The sequence below is a fragment of the Hyperolius riggenbachi genome, chromosome 4, assembly GCF_040937935.1.
Source record: "Hyperolius riggenbachi isolate aHypRig1 chromosome 4, aHypRig1.pri, whole genome shotgun sequence".
NCBI lineage: Eukaryota > Metazoa > Chordata > Amphibia > Anura > Hyperoliidae > Hyperolius > Hyperolius riggenbachi.
Genome location: NC_090649.1, coordinates 215,205,677 through 215,225,940, shown reverse-complemented (window position 1 = coordinate 215,225,940; position 20,264 = coordinate 215,205,677). Strand labels below are relative to the sequence as shown.

General features: G+C 42.5%; 1 protein-coding gene across 1 annotated transcript in view; it reads left to right on the top strand.

Moving 5' to 3' along the window:
- Positions 1-20,264, top strand: part of CSMD1 (CUB and Sushi multiple domains 1) — a 2,205,021-nt gene that overhangs the window by 1,610,267 nt on the left and 574,490 nt on the right.

Here is a 20,264-nt window from a genome sequence, read left to right as displayed (position 1 = left end):
GATACTGTGTGATGGTACAGGCCAAAATGTAACAAAAGAGAGCCAAGTAGTAGTGCACCAGTTGGTATGCTGGAAGCTGAACCCAACGAATGTTCAGGCACTAGGCGTGGTAGTTTGGTATTTTTGTACTTTCTCATTTGGAGAATAAAAGACCAGCGCTGGAGATGTTGGCGTGGACATTTGTGTTGGTGACAGATCCTAACTTAGCCTCAATTTTCTGCTCCCAGCATTGACACTCTCATCATCATCGTTCCTAAGAGTAATAGAGGCTAAAGGTCTGCTGTGCCCCTTGGCAAACGAGGTTTCTTCTGAATAGAGGTAATAGAGTTTCATTGTGTGGCATAAGCAAGAGGGGAGGAGGAGGAGGAAGATGCAGCTATTGTGGGGAATGAAGAAGAGCATACCAGCTGCTTTGTCCTCTCAGCTGAGTAGTGAATTTTTATATAGTCATTCATGCAAGGTTTGCAAAAAATAAATGATTGTTTGACAGAATCCAAGACATAAAACAGTGTCCAGATAACTGAGGTTCTGTAAACAGCCCTAGTGGTAGACTTCAGATGTTCCTGCGTTCTTCTTTCAACAGATGATACCATGGGGCAGTTCCTACTGGATGCCTGTTGTGTTCAGCTCTTTTCATTTTTGCACCATGTGCCCTCTCCCATGATTTTACTGCTGTGCAGCATTCTCCTTATTCTTTCCTTTTATGCCATGCTGGCACAAGCCTTTATTTGATCTTTTAGGAAGCATCTTCCCCTTCTCCAGACCAGAGTAAAGCTTTGGAAGTGCCAATTATGTTTTTTTTTAGTTACTGTATACCTGCAGTCATCCTCTTGATACATGGCTTCCTGTGGATGGCCAACTGAAGACACTGAGGAATTTTGCTTACACTTTGCTCTCCCTCTTCTCCCTGGAAAAAAGAAAAGTAAGGGATAAAGATCAGTGCATTGTATCTTTTTCTTAACCCTTTGGTTATTTTAAGTGATCTGTGAACGGTCCTGACTCAGAAAGTTTTGCAACAGAGCCTGTGCATTGTTCTCTGTGGGCTGGCTGCTCTGTACCTGGTAGAAAAAGGGGTAGGTGATTTGAAGGACACATTGCAGGGTACATCTTCACTATGATTTGACTGTAAGAGTTTATCTGGCCAAATGCCCTATAACAGCTTTTCTGTTCGGTAACAGTTTGATGATTCGATCTATTAGCTTTCACCTACCTCCACTCCCCCCTTGTTTTGTTCTGCCTAAAAAAATGTTTTTGTCAGTAAATCTAAGGAGGCCTACATCAACTCAACACTGCCCTAATCCTTTCTGCCAATACCTTCTTGTTGCACCCCCTCCTTTCATGTCACCAACCCCTCCTTCAAGATTGTAAGCCTTTGGCAGGGGTCTCTCCCCTTGTGTATCATACTTGACTGTGTGCACTTTACCCAGAATTTGGAACTGGTAATTTTTACCACTACCACTCCAGTTTATGATCTGGCATTGTGCTACTATTTGCATTGTGTTGTGTATCTTATTGCTATTACCTGTATCGTTGTATCTATTGTCTATTACCTGTATTGTTCTGTCACCTCTGTTATCAGTGTCTGTAATCATATTTATTGTACAGCGCTGTGTAATATGTTGGTGCTATATAAATCTAATAAATAATAATAATAATAATGTTATAAAATAAGATTATCAAGCTGTGCACAACAGCATTGAAAACAATAGTGAACCTTAGAAGCAAAGCCACAGTCTCCCTTTGTTGGAAGTCGTCTGGCTTAAAGGCATGCCCATGAGAGGTGCTCGGAGACCCTTTAAAATGCATACAAAACAAAATAGTTCCTTAGGAAAAAGTACCACCCAGAAAAGCCTAGTATAGCCCCGAAGAAAACTTAATAGTGATTTAGACATACATAACATTAATACAGTAGATTCTCTTTTTACACAAATCACATATGAAAATATTTAGCCACTTTGCTAGAGTTACACAGGTTGTTCAAAATGTATAAGTAATGCAAGTATATTAAGAAGTAGGGATGCTCATTCGAAATTTGTGGGATTGAAATCTCTGCATTTTCGATCAGCATTTCCGATCATAAATCGTAAAACTGGAATTGCTCATTTTAGCCCAATCATGGAACTTGAAAGCATTGGACCAATTGGAAAATGCAGAACTCTTCTACAAAAATCGAATTAAAGTGTAATTTTACACCAATCACAAGATTCTATTTTTCCCGATTTTCCGGTTTCTGTTTTTTTTTTTTTTTTTTATCTAAACTAAATAAATAAATAATATGACAAATAAAATACTGGGAAATTTGACATTTGGAAAAACGAAAAATCGGAAATTGGGAAATAACTGAAATCAGAAATTGGCATATGCGGAAATCGGAATTTCCACGGAATCAGAAATGGGCATTTCTGTCCATCCCTATTAAGGAGGAACATCACTGAACGTAAGGTAATTAATACAATTGCTGATTTTTTTACAATATTGCTTTATAAATTATTTTGTGTCTGCCCATTGTAAAATCTTTCCATCTCCCTTACTTATATTCTGAAATTTATCATAGGTGGCAATATCTTTAGTCCTCTCTAGAGATGGCCCAAACCTCCGATTTTAGGTTCGCGAACTTCCGCAAAAGGTTCGGTTCGCGCAAACTTTTCCGAACCACAATAGACTTCAATGGGGATGCGAAACTAGAAACATTTATGCTGGCCACAAAAGTGATGGAAAATATGTTTCAAGGGGTCTAACACCTGGAGGGGGCATGGATGAGTGGGATACACGCCAAAAGTCCCGGGGAAAAATCTGGATTTGACGCAAAGCAGCGTTTTAAGGGCAGAAATCACGTTGAATGCTAAATTGCCAACTAAAGTTCTTTAAAACATCTTGCATGTGTATACATCAATCAGGGAGTTTAGAGTACTGCTTCACACTGACACACCATACTCACTGTGTAACGCACCGCAAACAGCTGTTTGCGTAGTGACGGTCTTGCTGGACTGGTGCGCACTGTGGCGATAGCAGTTTTTAAACCCATATGGCCACCGGGCTGTGGTAGCTCAATGATAGAACAACAGTGAATGTCCAGCTGATCAAATTTGGTCTGTCCACAATGAAGCAATGACCTTATTATCTTCTTGTATGTAGGTGGGCATAGGTAGGTGCCCCAGTATAGGTAGGTAGGCATAGGTAGGTGCCCCAGCAGTTAGCTAGGCATAGGTAGGAGTCCCAGTGTAGGTAGGTAGGCATAGGTAGGTGTCCCAGTATAGGTAGGTAGGCATAGGTAGGTGCCTCAGTAGTTAGCTAGGCATAGGTAGGAGTCCCAGTATAGGTAGGTAGGCATAGGTAGGTGCCCAAGTATAGGTAGATAGGCATAGGTAGGTGCCCCAGTAGTTAGCTAGGCATAGGTAGGTGTCCCAGTATAGGTAGGTAGGCATAGGTAGGTGTCCCAGTAGTTAGCTAGGCATAGGTAGGAGTCCCAGTATAGGTAGGTAGGCATAGGTAGGTGCCCTAGTATAGGTAGGTAGGCATAGGTAGGTATCCTAGTATAGGTAGGTAGGCATAGGTAGGTGCCCCAGTAGTTAGCTAGGCATAGGTAGGAGTCCCAGTATAGGTAGGTAGGCATAGGTAGGTGCCCTAGTATAGGTAGGTAGACATAGGTAGATGCCCCAGTAGTTAGCTAGGCATAGGAGTCCCAGTATAGGTAATAGCACATCTAGTGGGTGATGAATAGGACTGTGCGTGCAGTTTAAATAATATTTGCTGATACACGGATGCCCTGCTATTATTGTTTCGTTTAAACCAGTGGAATCCATATGTTGAAGGCAACCGCCGCAAAAAGAACTTTAGATCCTTAGTATAATTCTTGGGAGCTTGAATACTTTCTTAAGAGGATGTTTTGTGCAATGGGCTGATCAAATTTGGTCTGTCCACAATGAAGCAATGACCTTATTATCTTCTTGTATGTAGGTGGGCATAGGTAGGTGCCCCAGTATAGGTAGGTAGGCATAGGTAGGTGCCCCAGCAGTTAGCTAGGCATAGGTAGGAGTCCCAGTGTAGGTAGGTAGGCATAGGTAGGTGTCCCAGTATAGGTAGATAGGCATAGGTAGGTGCCCCAGTAGTTAGCTAGGCATAGGTAAAAGTCCCAGTATAGGTAGGCAGGCATAGGTAGGTGTCCCAGTATAGGTAGATAGGTATAGGTAGGTGCCCCAGTAGTTAGCTAGGCATAGATAGGAGTCCCAGTATAGGTAGGTAGGCATAGGTAGGTGCCCTAGTATAGGTAGGTAGGCATAGGTAGGGGTCCTAGTATAGGTAGGTAGGCATAGGTAGGTGCCCCAGTAGTGAGCTAGACATAGGTAGGAGTCCCAGTATAGGTAGGTAGGCATAGGTAGGTGCCCTAGTATAAGTAGGTAGACATAGGTAGATACCCCAGTAGTTAGCTAGGCATAAGAGTCCCAGTATAGGTAGGCATAGGTAGGTGTCCGAGTATAGGTAGATAGGCATAGGTAGGTGCCCCAGTATTTAGCTAGGCATAGGTAGAAGTCCCATTATAAGTAGGTAGGCATAGGTAGGTGTCCCAGTATAGGTAGATAGGCATAGGTAGGTGCCCCAGTAGTTAGCTAGGCATAGGTAGGAGTCCCAGTATAGGTAGGTAGGCATAGGTAGGAGTCCCAGTATAGGTAGGTAGGCATAGGTAGGTGCCTCAGTAGTTAGCTAGGCATAGGTAGGAGTCCCAGTATAGGTAGGTAGGCATAGGTAGGTGCCCAAGTATAGGTAGATAGGCATAGGTAGGTGCCCCAGTAGTTAGCTAGGCATAGGTAGGTGTCCCAGTATAGGTAGGTAGGCATAGGTAGGTCCCAGTAGTTAGCTAGGCATAGGTAGGAGTCCCAGTATAGGTAGGTAGGCATAGGTAGGTGCCCTAGTATAGGTAGGTAGGCATAGGTAGGTGTCCTAGTATAGGTAGGTAGGCATAGGTAGGTGCCCCAGTAGTTAGCTAGGCATAGGTAGGAGTCCCAGTATAGGTAGGTAGGCATAGGTAGGTGCCCTAGTATAGGTAGGTAGACATAGGTAGATGCCCCAGTAATTAGCTAGGCATAGGAGTCCCAGTATAGGTAATAGCACATCTAGTGGGTGATGAATAGGACTGTGCGTGCAGTTTAAATAATATTTGCTGATACACGGATGCCCTGCTATTATTGTTTCGTTTAAACCAGTGGAATCCAGATGTTGAAGGCAACCGCCGCAAAAAGAACTTTAGATCCTTAGTATGATTCTTGGGAGCTTGAATTCTTTCTTAAGAGGATGTTTTTGTGCAATGGGACTCATGGAAATTAGTACCATTTGAGAAAATTAGCCAATTAAAGCATGTATTTCAACTATGAATGGACATTAGATATAGCCTTTCTAAAATCTTTTAGCTAGTGCGGTTATTTCAAATAATCTGTATGAACTTTTACAGTGTAGAAGATAATCACCATGCACACAAAAGTGAAGGTCAGTCACTTTAAACCTAGCAGTCTCAAGAGATTTGCAGGTTCTATTTTTGTTCAAGGGCTACTTTAAGTTTGAATTTACATAAATTATTCCACTTTAGCTACGGAGGTTACATACTACAGTCGTTAATTTAGATGTCACTTTACTAAATATGTGTATGTCCTTTACAGAGCATAGTAAAATAAACATAAATGAAACCTAAACCAGAATGTCATGCAGTCTATTTAACCACTTCTGACCACAGGGTTGTTTTCACCTTTTAAACGTGAGCAATTTTCTCATTTAACCACTGCTCCCATTTATTTGGCAATAACTTTATTACTATCTATCACTCCTTAATGATCTATATTTTGTTTTTTGTTTTTTGGAAGGCCAAATTAGGCTTTTTGCAGGTGTTTTTTTTATGTGTGTAAAGTCTTTTTTTGTGTGCACGTTAAAAGAGGGGAAAAGAGGGAAAAAAATACCCTATTTCTCATTAACCACTTGAGGACCACAGTCTTTTCGCCCCTTAAGGACCAGAGCCTTTTTCTCCATTCAGACCACTGCAGCTTTCACGGTTTATTGCTCGGTCATACAACCTACCACCTAAATGAATTTTACCTCCTTTTCTTGTCACTAATACAGCTTTCTTTTGCTGCTATTTGATTGCTGCTGCGAGTTTTAGTTTTTATTATATTCATCAAAAAAGACATGAATTTTGGCAAAAAAATGACTTTTTTTAACTTGCTGTGCTGACATTTTTCAAATAAAGTAAAATTTCCTATACATTTGAGCGCGGAAAGTTATTCTGCTACATGTCTTTGATAAAAAAAAAAAACCATTCAGTGTATATTTATTGGATTGGGTAAAAGTTATAGCGTTTACAAACTATGGTGCCAAAAGTGAATTTTCCCATTTTCAAGCATCTCTGACTTTTCTGCGCACCTGTCAGGTTTCATGAGGGGCTAAAATTCCAGGATAGTACAAATACCCCCCAAATGACCCCATTTTGGAAAGAAGACATCCCAAAGTATTCAGTGAGAGGCATGGTGAGTTCATAGAAGATTTTATTTTTTGTCACAAGTTAGCGGAAAATGACACTTTCTGACAAAAAAAAGAAAAAAAAAGTTTCCATTTCTTCTAACTTGCGACAAAAAAAAATGAAATCTGCCACGGACTCACTATGCTCCTCTCTGAATACCTTGAAGTGTCTACTTTCCAAAATGGGGTCATTTGTGGGGTGTGTTCACTGTCCTGGCATTTTGGAGGGTGCCTAATTGTAAGCACCCCTGTAAGCACCCCTGTAAAGCCTAAAGATGCTCATTGGACTTTTGGCCCCTTAGCGCAGTTAGGCTGCAAAAAAGTGCCACACATGTGGTATTGCCGTAGGAGAAGTAGTATAATGTGTTTTGGGGTGTATTTTTACACATACCCATGCTGGGTGGGAGAAATATCTCCGTAAATGACAATTGTTTTATTTTTTTTACACACAATTGTCTATTTATAGAGATATTTCTCCCACTCAGCATGGGTATGTGGAAAAATACACCCCAAAACACATTATACTACTTCTCCTGAGTACGGCGATACCACATGTGTGGCACTTTTTTGCACCCTAACTGCGCTAAGGGGCCCAAAGTTCAATGAGTACCTTTAGGATTTCACAGGTCATTTTGAGAAATTTCGTTTCAAGACTACTTCTCACGCTTTAGGGCCCCTAAAATGCCAGGACAGTATAGGAACCCCGCAAATTACCCCATTTTAGAAAGAAGACACCCCAAGGTATTCCGTTAGGAGGATGGTGAGTTCATAGAAGATTTTTTTTTTTGTCACAAGTTAGCGGAAATTGATTTTAATTGTTTTTTTTCACAAAGTGTCATTTTCCGCTAACTTGTGACAAAAAATAAAATCTTCTATGAACTCACCATACTCCTAACGGAATACCTTGGGGTGTCTTCTTTCTAAAATGGGGTCATTTGTGGGGTTCCTATACTGCCCTGGCATTTTAGGGGCCCTAAACCGTGAGGAGTAGTCTTGAAACCAAATGTCGCAAAATGACCTGTGAAATCCTAAAGGTACTCATTGGACTTTGGGCCTCTTAGCGCACTTAGGGTGCAAAAAAGTGCCACACATGTGGTACCGCCGTACTCAGGAGAAGTAGTATAATGTGTTTTGGGGTGTATTTTTACACATACCCATGCTGGGTGGGAGAAATATCTCTGTAAATGACAATTGTTTGATGTTTTTTTACACACAATTGTCCTTTTACAGAGATATTTCTCCCACCCAGCATGGGTATGTGTAAAAATACACCCCAAAACACAATATACTACTTCTTTTGAGTACGGCGATACCACATGTGTGACACTTTTTTGCAACCTAGGTGCGCTAAGGGGCCTAACGTCCTATTCACAGGTCATTTTGAGGCATTTGGATTCTAGACTACTGCTCACGGTTTAGGGCCCCTAAAATGCCAGGGCAGTATAGGAACCCCACAAGTGACCCCATTTTAGAAAGAAGACACCCCAAGGTATTCTGTTAGGAGTATGGTGAGTTCATAGAAGATTTTTTTTTTTGTCACAAGTTAGCGGAAAATGACACTTTGTGAAAAAAAAAACAATACATATCAATTTCCGCTAACTTGTGACAAAAAATAAAATCTTCTATGAACTCATCATACACCTAACAGAATACCTTGGGGTGTCTTCTTTCTAAAATGGGGTCACTTGTGGGGTTCCTATACTGCCCTGGCATTTTAGGGGCCCTAAACCGTGAGGAGTAGTCTTGAACCCAAATGTCTCAAAATGACCTGTGAAATCCTAAAGGTACTCATTGGACTTTGGGCCCCTTAGCACAGTTAGGCTGCAAAAAAGTGTCACACATGTGGTATCGCCGTACTCAGAAGAAGTAGTATAATGTGTTTTGTGGTGTATTTTTTACATATAACCATGCTGGGTGGGAGAAATATCTCTGTAAATGACACATTTTTGATTTTTTTTACACACAATTGTCCATTTACAGAGAGATTTCTCCCACCCAGCATGGGTATGTGTAAAAATACACCACAAAACACATTATACTACTTCTCCTGAGTATGGCGATACCACATGTGTGACACTTTTTTGCAGCCTAGGTGCGCTAAGGGGCCCAACGTCCTATTCACAGGTCATTTTGAGGCATTTGTTTTCTAGACTACTCCTCACGGTTTAGGGCCCCTAAAATGCCAGGGCAGTATAGGAACCCCACAAGTGACCCCATTTTAGAAAGAAGACACCCCAAGGTATTCCGTTAGCGGTATGGTGAGTTCATAGAAGATTTTATTTTTTGTCACAAGTTAGTGAAAAATGACACTTTGTGAAAAAAACAATAAAAATCCAATTTCCACTAACTTTTGACAAAAAATAAAATCTTCTATGAACTCATCATACACCTAACAGAATACCTTGGGGTGTCTTCTTTCTAAAATGGGGTCACTTGTGGGGTTCCTATACTGCCCTGGCATTTTACGGGCCCAAAACTGTGAGTAGTCTGGAAACCAAATTTCTCAAAATGACTGATCAGGGGTATAAGCATCTGCAAATTTTGATGACAGGTGGTCTATGAGGGGGCAAATTTTGTGGAACCGGTCATAAGCAGGGTGGCCTCTTAGATGACAGGATGTTTTGGGCCTGATCTGATGGATAGGAGTGCTAGGGGGGTGACAGGAGGTGATTGATGGGTGTCTCAGGGGGCGGTTAGAGGGGAAAATAGATGCAATCAATGCACTGGGGAGGTGATCGGAAGGGGGTCTGAGGGGGATCTGAGGGTTTGGCCGAGTGATCAGGAGCCCACACGGGGCAAATTAGGGCCTGATCTGATGGGTAGGTGTGCTAGGGGGTGACAGGAGGTGATTGATGGGTGTCTCAAGGTGTGATTAGAGGGGGAAAATAGATGCAAGCAATGCACTAGCGAGGTGATCAGGGCTGGGGTCTGAGGTGTGGGCGGGTGATTGGGTGCCCGCAAAGGGCAGATTAGGGTCTAATCTGATGGGTAACAGTGACAGGTGGTGATAGGGGGTGATTGATGGGTAATTAGTGGGTGTTTAGAGGAGAGAAGAGATGTAAACACTGCACTTGGGAGGTGATCTGATGTCGGATCTGCGGGCGATCTATTGGTGTGGGTGGGTGATCAGATTGCCCGCAAGAGGCAGGTTAGGGGCTGATTGATGGGTGGCAGTGACAGGGGGTGATTGATGGGTGGCAGTGACAGGGGGTGATTGACAGGTGATTGACAGGTGATCAGTGGGTTATTACAGGGAATAACAGATGTAAATATTGCACTGGCGAATTGATAAAGGGGGGTCTGAGGGCAATCTGAGCGTGTGGGCGGGTGATTGGGTGCCCGCAAGGGGCAGATTAGGGTCTAATCTGATGGGTAACAGTGACAGGTGGTGATAGGGGGTGATTGATGGGTAATTAGTGGGTGTTTAGAGGAGAGAATAGATGTAAACGATGGATTTGGGAGGTGATCTGATGTCGGATCTGCGGGCGATCTATTGGTGTGGGTGGGTGATCAGATTGCCCGCAAGGGGCAGGTTAGGGGCTGATTGATGGGTGGCAGTGACAGGGGGTGATTGATGGGTGGCAGTGACAGAAGGTGATTGATAGGTGATTGACAGGTGATCAGTGGGTTATTACAGGGAATAACAGATGTAAATATTGCACTGGCGAATTGATAAAGGGGGGTCTGAGGGCAATCTGAGCGTGTGGGCGGGTGATTGGGTGCCCGCAAGGGGTAGATTAGGGTCTAATCTGATGGGTAACAGTGACAGGTGGTGATAGGGGGTGATTGATGGGTGATTGATGGGTAATTAGTGGGTGTTTAGAGGAGAGAATAGATGTAAACACTGCACTTGGGAGGTGATCTGATGTCGGATCTGCGGGCGATCTATTGGTGTGGGTGGGTGATCAGATTGCCCGCAAGGGGCAGGTTAGGGGCTGATTGATGGGTAGCAGTGACAGGGGGTGATTGACGGGTGATTGACGGGTGATTGACGGGTGATTGACAGGTGATTGACAGGTGATCAGGGGGGATAGATGCATACAGTACACGGGGGGGGGTCTGGGGGGGGGTCTGGGGAGAATCTGAGGGATGGGGGGTGATCAGGAGGGGGCAGTGGGCAGGGGGGGGATAAAAAAAAATAGCGTTGACAGATAGTGACAGGGAGTGATTGATGGGTGATTAGGGGGGTGACTGGGTGCAAACAGTGGTCTGGGGGGTGGGCAGGGGGGGGTCTGAGGGGTGCTGTGGGCGATCAGGGGGCAGGGGGGGGGGAAATCAGTGTGCTTTGGTGCAGACTAGGGTGGCTGCAGCCTGCCCTGGTGGTCCCTCGGACACTGGGACCACCAGGGCAGGAGGCAGCCAGTATAATAGGCTTTGTATACATTACAAAGCCTATTATACTATGTACATGCGGCGATCCGGGTGCTAGTAACCCGCCGGCGCTTCCGAACGGCCGGCGGGTTACTACGAGCGGTGGGCGGAGCCAGTCCCCGGCGGCTGATCGCGTCACGAATGACGCGATCGCCGCATAGCCACTCCCGCAGCCGCCCCCGCCGATGGGCGTATTGCGGTCGTTTGGGCCCAGTCTTTGCCGCCGCCCATCGGCTGGGGGCGGTCGGCAAGTGGTTAAACAGCACAATTGTAGATACTATCTACACATTTTATTTGCTTATTTATCCTGGTTATTACAACACTTATTCTCCTAGTACACTGTACGGTGAAAATATTTTATTTGGAAATAAGGGTATATTTCTTTAGGTTTTTTTGTCTTCTTATTGTACTATATTAATAATTGCAAGCCCCTATTACTATAACAGTAATAAAATATACTCTCTTAACCTGAATAAGCATATGGGATTATGGTTACCTGAAATGGGCATTCCTTCTTGTTTTGGGTGACCGTTTCCCAACAATACCCGTAGAAACATGCTATTCCACCTATTGCTGAACATGTAGGAGGAGTCCTACTGTGGGATGCAGAAATAAAAAAATAATATCTCTCAGCCAAGGATTTTCCAGCATGCCTAACTGCCAATAACTAGGCTACCAATAATGGAGTCATCACCTCTACACACTCTAGGTAGTACACATTTGATATTGTGTTGCTGTAATTGTTGGTGGCTGGAGCCAATACACAAAAAATGTATTCAAACTATAACATAGATCCTGTGGATTCTAAAGTGGTATCTATAACTAATTTAAAGGACAACTGAAGTGAGAACAATGTTGAGGCTGTCATATGTATTTCCTTTTAAACACTACCAGTTGCCTGGCAGCCTTGCTGATCTATTTGGCTACAGTAGTGTTTGTATAACACCAGAAATAATTATGCAGCTAATCCAGTCAGATCTGACAATAATGCCACTAACACCTGATCTGCATATGCTTGTTCAGGGTCTATGGCTTAAAGTGTTAAGGCAGAGGATCAGCTGGATAGGGAGGCAACTGGCATTAAAAGGAAATACATATGGCAGCCTCTATATCCCTTGCGTTACAGTTTTACTTTAAAGAGACACTGAGGCGAAAAAAATATATGATATAATGAATTAGTTGTGTACTATGAATAATTACTGGAAGATTAGCAGCAAAGAAAATATTCTCATATTTTTATTTTCAGGTATATAGTGTTTTTTTCTAACATTTCATCATTCTCTAATATGTGCAGATTACACAACACTCAGCATTCAAAATTATTCTTTCAGAGCAGTCTGTGAACTAATGACCTCTCCTCTGGCAGATAAAAAGTAAATAGTTAACGAACAGTTGATATAATAAAAGTCAGAAAACAGCCATCTCCACGACTTTGAAAGTCGTAGAGATTAATGGCTTTTTTGTATAGAGATAACAACTGGAGTTTCTTAACTCTTCCTGTACTGGAAACAATTAGACTGATGTATCTGATCTTAATGTTTTATTTCTTAGCTGTACTACACATACAAATCATAATATCATATTTTTTTTTCGCTTCAGTGTCTCTTTAAGTTGCCTAACTGAATCATAGAACCACCCCACTCCCCTTGCAGCAGTTTTCCTTTTTCAAAGCTTTTATGGTCTTTGCACCAATCTTGCCCTTTCTGCAATCATGAAGACTCTGGTAAAGGAAAAATGTATCCACTCTTCTTTCCACTAACTTGTGTTTGCGAGGAGTTTCTTTACAGATGGGCACCTATAATGCCTCAAAATTACACTCATATTTACTCTGATTTTGCTTTCCGTGTCGTATCCATGTTTTGAGGGATAATTTTGTGGAAGTTTTTTGCATATACTACCCTATATACGCGAGTATAAGCAGAGTTTTTGTGGCCAAAAAACTGGCCCAGAAGTGGGGATCTCTAGAAGCACTTACTGCTCTGCATATGAAAAAGCCTGCCCCTCCTCCTCCCCGACCATGGTGCTGCAGTGACCCAGATCTTAGAAGTTAAGGAGAATTCAGAAGTTAAAGAATTTAAGAAGCATGCCCAATTTCCATACCCTGGAGGGAATATATTCCACTCCACATCCGTCACACATACAGCGAGGGGATGGCACAGCCATTACTGCACAGCTCCCTGTGCCTTTGGCGGGGGTGAACTCGGGGGGGGGGGGGGGGGGGTTTACATACGTGCATATGCTAAAACCTGCACCCTGACCATGTTGCTGCACTGACCTTGAAATTCACACGCTTCTGTCTCCCGGTAAGCACACAAGCACACAACATCCCTGTTTGACATGGCATGGTTGCACTTTATTATTATTTTTACCCTGGATACATTCAATTGCTAAATTTGGGGGGGGGGGGGGATTAGTAGTTCTCAATTTATTTACAGGACTTATAGGAAGGATCGTTTTAACTTTATTTTCCGATTGTGGATTTATTAAAATGTTTGTTTTGTTATACGTACTTGATGCTATCCCATTCAAACAATGATGCACAATAACTTATTTTCTCAACTTTTTGTCTTTACTGTAAAAAGAAACACACACGACCATCATTAAAATTCCTCTTGAAATTCTATCTGTACCGCACCATTTCCTACCCTCAGCTTACACTCGAGTCAATAACTTTTTGCAGTTTTTGTATGTAAAAATTGGGGTGGTCATCCTATAATCGGGTCAGCTTATGCTGGTGTATATATGGTACTTAACCAATTTAAGAAAATACTTAATGAAACAAAAGCTGACAACTTTCACTTGATGATCATGATTTTTAATCATTCCTGCATAACCGATTGTTATTCTATGCCCTCATTCCATTACTTTAGGAATTATTTGCTGTAGAGTGAAAATAAACTTACATAATATTTATACAAAAGTATTTTGCTTATTGAATTATTTTATTTTGACAGGGAAAACATTGACATGAAATCTGCAACAAAGTAGTTTGATTATTTTATTTTTTGGTCATTATTTCTGTGGCAAACGACGTGGGATGTTGTTTTCATTTGCCTTGTAATTTTCTTGCTAAGCATGGATCAAAAACCAGAAAAGGGAACTAAATGTGAAGAAAGGATCAATACATTCTCTAACAAAATACTCTATAACCCATGTAACACCTTAATTAGTACAATGAGTCACTAAAGAGCAATCTTTATTTGATATAAATCTATTAGAACAAAGAGTAGATGACCTCTGCTGTCTACTGCTATAACTAGCATAATTAGGTGAGCACTTTTAGCAGTGGTGATATCAGCAAAAATATGAGTCTGCGTATAAACAGAGGTTGTGTAATTATAGGTACCAGAAGAATTATTTTTGTCTTATATGATAATTATGTATAAGCAAGTGTCAGTCTTGTTTCTTTCTGCAAACTGCTTATTGCCAGTCATGAAGATTTGATAAACTGCAGCAGTTTATATGGCATGAGAGATTCACATCAAAATCTCAAATGCATTTTAATCAAGAAGGTGCATATTTTCAGTTATTATGAACTGCTGTAAATTTACTTAGATCAATGATTCTCTGTAGGGTCAAGTTCATAAGTGGCCAGTGGGATTAATGCTGTTCCTCATTTACTTGCATTTACTTTTGTACTGCCAGAACAATGCCTATAGTTGACGTAGATTTTAGGGCCACACATAAGCAAATGCTGTTTGTGCAAATAGTTAACTTTTGGTACAAATAAAAATTTTAGCATGGGCCCCAGATTAATAACACAATTATTTAGCATTATCGATTTTAGTGTTTTTTTTTTACAACAATGGCTTGCCTCGCCAATTTATATAATATAGGTCATATTAGCAAAAATTATGTTAAAATGAAAGTATATAATTCCAATGATGTTTTCAGCTAGTTTTCAGGGAAAGCATGTTCACAAAGCACATCTATATGCCTCAGATCAATACATAGTTTCAGTGTAGACTGTGTAACAGAGGAAATAGTCAGGTGCAGGGATGCTCGAATGTGCCCAAATTCCATTCGAGTACATTCGAATTCGGGTCCGGGTCAAATTCGGATTCGGCCATGATCACAACCATAGAATTTGATTCGAATTTGAGTCGTGATTGGTAATTGAATTTGGGTAATAGTCGTGATCATTAATTTTAATGGCCTTAAAGCAATGTTTAATTTTTTCTCCAACAGCATAGCTAAATTTGTTGTGTAATAGCTAGTGGCACATGGCAGCAGTGCATAATTCTGTGGACCCTGGTGTTGGGAACACAAACAGCAGAAGGTTAAATGCAGCAGCAGGAGGAGGAGTGACATGTGGCAGCAGGCAACGTAACAGGCCATGGCACCTAGCGTTGGTACCACGGCTGTAATAATAAACACCATACAGCAGGAGGTTCCAGACTGCAGTTGTGAAGCCCACATTGTGTCCAATACACAAGTGGGACAGCACAGTTTTCAACCCAGACATCTCAGAAATATTTTTTTTTTTTACAACAAAATGTAGCTATTGTAGTGGCATAATAGCTAGCGGCACATGGTAGCAGCGCATAATTCTGTGGACCCAGGTGGTGGGAACACAGACAGCAGGAGGTTAAATACAGCAGCAGCAGGAGGAAGAGGAGGAGGAGTGACGTGTGCCAGCAGGCAATGTAATGGGCCATGGCACCTAACGTTGGTACCACGGCTGTAAATAAACACCAACAGCAGGAGGTTCCAGACAGCAGTCGTGAAGCCCACATTGTAACCAATACACAACTGGGACAGCACAGTTTTCAACCCAGACACCTCAGAAAAATATATCTATTTTTTTAAACAAAAATTGTAGCTAGTGTAGTGGTGTAATAGCTAGTGGCACCTGGCAGCAGCACATAATTCTGTGGACCCTGGTGGTGGGAACACAGACAGCGGAAGGTTAAATACAGCAGCAGCAGGAGGAAGAGGAGGAGGAGTGACGTGTGCCAGCAGGCAACGTAATGGGCCATGGCACCTAATGTTGGTACCACGGCTGTAAATAAACACCAACAGCAGGAGGTTCCAGACAGCAGTGGTGAAGCCCACATTGTGTCCAATACACAACTGGGATGGCACAGTTTTCAACCCAGACACCACAGGAATATATATATATATATCTTTTAAAACAAAAAATGTAGCTATTGTAGAGGCGTAATAGCTAGTGGCACCTGGCAGCAGCACAAAATTCTGTGGACCCTAGCGGTGGGAACACAGACAGCAGGAGGTTAAATACAGCAGCAGCAGGAGGAGGAGGAGTGATGTATGCCAGCAGGCAATGTAATGGGCCATGGCACCTAGCGTTGGTACCACGGCTGTAAATAAACACCAACAGCAGGAGGTTCCAGACAGCAGTCGTGAAGCCCACATTGTGTCCAATACACAACGGGGACAGCACAGTTTTCAACCCAGACACCACAGAAATATATATTTTTTTTTACAACAAAATGTAGCTATTGACAGTGGCATACTGGCATAAGAGCTAGTGGTGCATGGCAGCAGCACAAAATTATGTGGACCCTGGTGGTGGGAACACAGACAGCAGGAGGTTAAATACAGCAGCAGCAGCAGGAGGAGGAGAAGTGACGTATGCCAGCAGGCAATGTAACGGGCCATGACACCTAGCGTTGGTACCACGGCTGTAAATAAACACCTACGGCAGGAAGTTCCAGACAGCAGTTGTGAAGCCCACATTGTGTCCAATACACAACTGGGACAGCACAGTTTTCAACCCAGACACCTCAGAAATATATAAATATTTTTTTAAACAAAAATGTAGCTATTGTAGTGGTGTAATAGCTAGTGGCACATGGCAGCAGCGCATATATCTGTGGACCCTGGTGGTGGGAACACAAACAGCAGAAGGTTAAATGCAGCAGCAGGAGGAGGAGTGACATGTGGCAGCAGGCAACTTAACAGGCCATGGCACCTAGCGTTGGTACCACGGCTGTAATAATAAACACCATACAGCAGGAGGTTCCAGACTGCAGTTGTGAAGCCCACATTGTGTCCAATACACAAGTGGGACAGCACAGTTTTCAACCCAGACACCTCAGAAATATATATTTTTTTTTACAACAAAATGTAGCTATTGTAGTGGCATAATAGCTAGCGGCACATGGTAGCAGCGCATAATTCTGTGGACCCAGGTGGTGGGAACACAGAGAGCAGGAGGTTAAATACAGCAGCAGCAGGAGGAGGAGGAGTGACGTGTGGCAGCAGGCAATGTAACAGGCCATGGCACCTAGCATTTTGTTACCACAGCTGTAAATAAACACCAACAGCAGGAGGTTCCAGACAGCAGTTGTAAAGCCCACATTGTGTCCAATACACAACTGGGACAGCACAGTTTTCAACCCAGACACCTCAGAAATATATATATATATATATATATATATATATATTTTTTTTACAACAAAATGTAGCTATTGTAGTGGCATAATAGCTAGTGGTGCATGGCAGCAGCACCAAAATTCTGTGGACCCTGGTGGTGTGAACACAGACAGCAGGAGGTTAAATACATCAGCAGCAGCAGGAGGAGGAATGACGTTTGGCAGCAGACAATGTAACGGGCCTTGGCACCTTGCATTGGTACCACGGCTGTAAATAAACACCAACAGCAGGAGGTTCCAGACAGCAGTCGTGAAGCCCACAATGTGTCCAAAATACAACTGGGACAGTACAGTTTTCAACCCAGACACCTCAGAAATATATATATATTGTTTTCAACAAAATGTAGCTATTGTAGTGGCGTAATAGCTAGTGGTGCATGGCAGCAGACCAAAATTCTGTGGACCCTGGCGGTGGGAACACAGACAGCAGGAGGTTAAATACAGTAGCAGCAGAAGGAGGAGTGCCGTGAGGCAGCAAGCAATGTAACAGCTATGGTCCCTAGCGTTGGTACCACAGGCTTCACTACTACTGTGTAATAGTTACTTCACAGGCCATTAGGCCAGGCCAGAATCTGTTGTGATCTGTAACTGTCATCTGCCTGACCCTATTGATTGCATCCGTGTGTGACAGACTTTTATTGTCAATGTCTGACTGTCACACGAGTTAGTTATCGACTACTACACTACTACTAGGGGTTACTAGGGATTTTATTGTACTGTCTGTGGATTCTTGAATAAACTTCATAGCCCTTTTACCTCAACCTATCCTGGTTTGCGGATCCTCCTTTGCACATTCTTCACTACTACTGTGTAATAGTTACTTCACAGGCCACTAGGCTAGGCCAGCATCTGTTGTGATCTGTGACTGCCATCTGCCTGACCCTATTGATTGCGTCCATGTGTGACAGACTTTTATTGTCACTGTCTGACTGTCACACGAGTTAGTTATTGACTACTGTACACTACACTGTTAGTACTATTACTATTAAAAAAAAACACCTTTCTTTTTTTTGTCATTCATCACCAGTCACCACCAACCCAGACTCTTTATTAAAGTTTACATCCTTTCCCGCCTTTTATATATATTTTTTTTCTTACTGTGTTTGTATATTATTGCACAATGACTGGCAGAGGTAGAGGTAGAGGGCAAGGCACCACCAGGAGAGGCAGCACCATTGCTGCAGCCACTGGCAGCACCAGCAGGTCTGTGACTGGTCCGCCACCAGCCACTGACCGCAGAGTTGTGGAGGAGGGAGCAGAGGTGCAGCAGCAGTGTGTTGCACCCATCTTTGCCGTGGGTCGTCCCCCCAGCCCATTGCAGAGAGTCAGGCACAGGCTGTCGTGGAAATGATGGTGGAGCAGCAAGCCACCGTTTTATAGTAGTAGTACTAACAGTAGCGTAGTGTACAGTAGTCGATAACTAACTCGTGTGACAGTCAGACAGTGACAAACAAAAGTCTGTCACACACGGATGCAATCAATAGGGTCAGGCAGATGACAGTCACAGATCACAACAGATGCTAGCCTGTGAAGTAACTATTACACAGTAGTAGTGAAGCCTGCGGCACTAAATAAACTCACAGACTATAGCAGTACAAATTAAGTAAACTAGTACGTAGGTAACAACTAACTATAACCCCTAGTAGTAGTGTAGTAGTCGATAACTAACTCATATGACAGTCAGACAGTGACAAATAAAAGTATGTCACACACGGTCGCAATCAATAGGGTCGGGCACATTTTTATTTCAATTTGGCCTCTGAATATCTTTTAACTAGTAATCTTTACAACATTAAGGGGATTTGACTGAATGACTGAACCTACACTAAGTTCTACTCTTGGAGGCAAACAATCTGGATTGCGAGCTTAGGATTGTTCTCCAGATGTAAATTTGGCCAGAAGTCGTAAGCAGTGTAAAGCTCAACTCTTCTTGCCAACTTATCTTTTTCTATTGTTCCATAGTCCAGGTTTAATGACTTTGGCACCGCTGTCTCCTCTTAGTAGCATTTACATAACTGGTGAGATATTTTAATTGCAGCTCACCCATAAAAACCTTACTTGTGGTATTCCATTTTGTACTATTTTGGTGCCGATAGGGTTTTTGAACACAGTCGTATGAAATGTTTGTTTGTCTATGTCACTCAACACACATTTCCACCCAGCTAGTGTTTGCCAAATTGTTGTTTTTTTACAGTTTTACTTTGTGCAGTCATACTTTTAGATACTTGGAGCTTGATTCACAAAGCCGTGATACTGCATAGCATGGCCGTGCTATGCGTGTATCATGCAATGTTACTCGCACAAAGTTTTACACGCGCGCGCTAACAAAGCGCTTCGCGTGTTAATGCGTCAGAACGCGTGCATTGTGCCACGTTAACACGTAAAGAGCTTTGTTAGCTTGCGTGTGTAAACCTGTGCATGTGTAAAACTTCACACAAGTAACATTGCACGCTACACGCATAGCACAGCCGTGCTATGCATTATGAAGGCCTTGTGCATCAAGCCCTATGTGCCTGACCCAATTCACTTTTTCTCCAATCTTTCTCCTAGGTCAGTGATGGCTAACCTTGGCACTGCAGCTGTGACAAAACTACAAATTCCATCACGCCTCTGCCTCCCCGAGTTATGCTTAGAGCTGTCAGAGTATTGCAATGCCTCATGGGACTTGTAGTTCCACCACAGCTGGAGTGCTAAGGTTAGCCATCACTGTCCTAGGTGATATTTTCACATCTGATCAATAAAAAATCCTTTAAGCCACCAGAAAGCAAAAATATTCAGAATAATTTTCACCTATGTTTTAGTACTTTTAAATTGCAGGGTGCTGAAAAGAAAAAATGTAAACACAGATAAAATATTATCTCTTAGGAAAAAAATTTGGAGAAAAATTGGATCAGGCCCTATGCCTCATGATATACTTCTTCTACCTTGGTTACAGAAGCACCTACCATAAGCCCCAACAGTTTGAAAATGTTGGAATTCTATTAATGCTGTCTT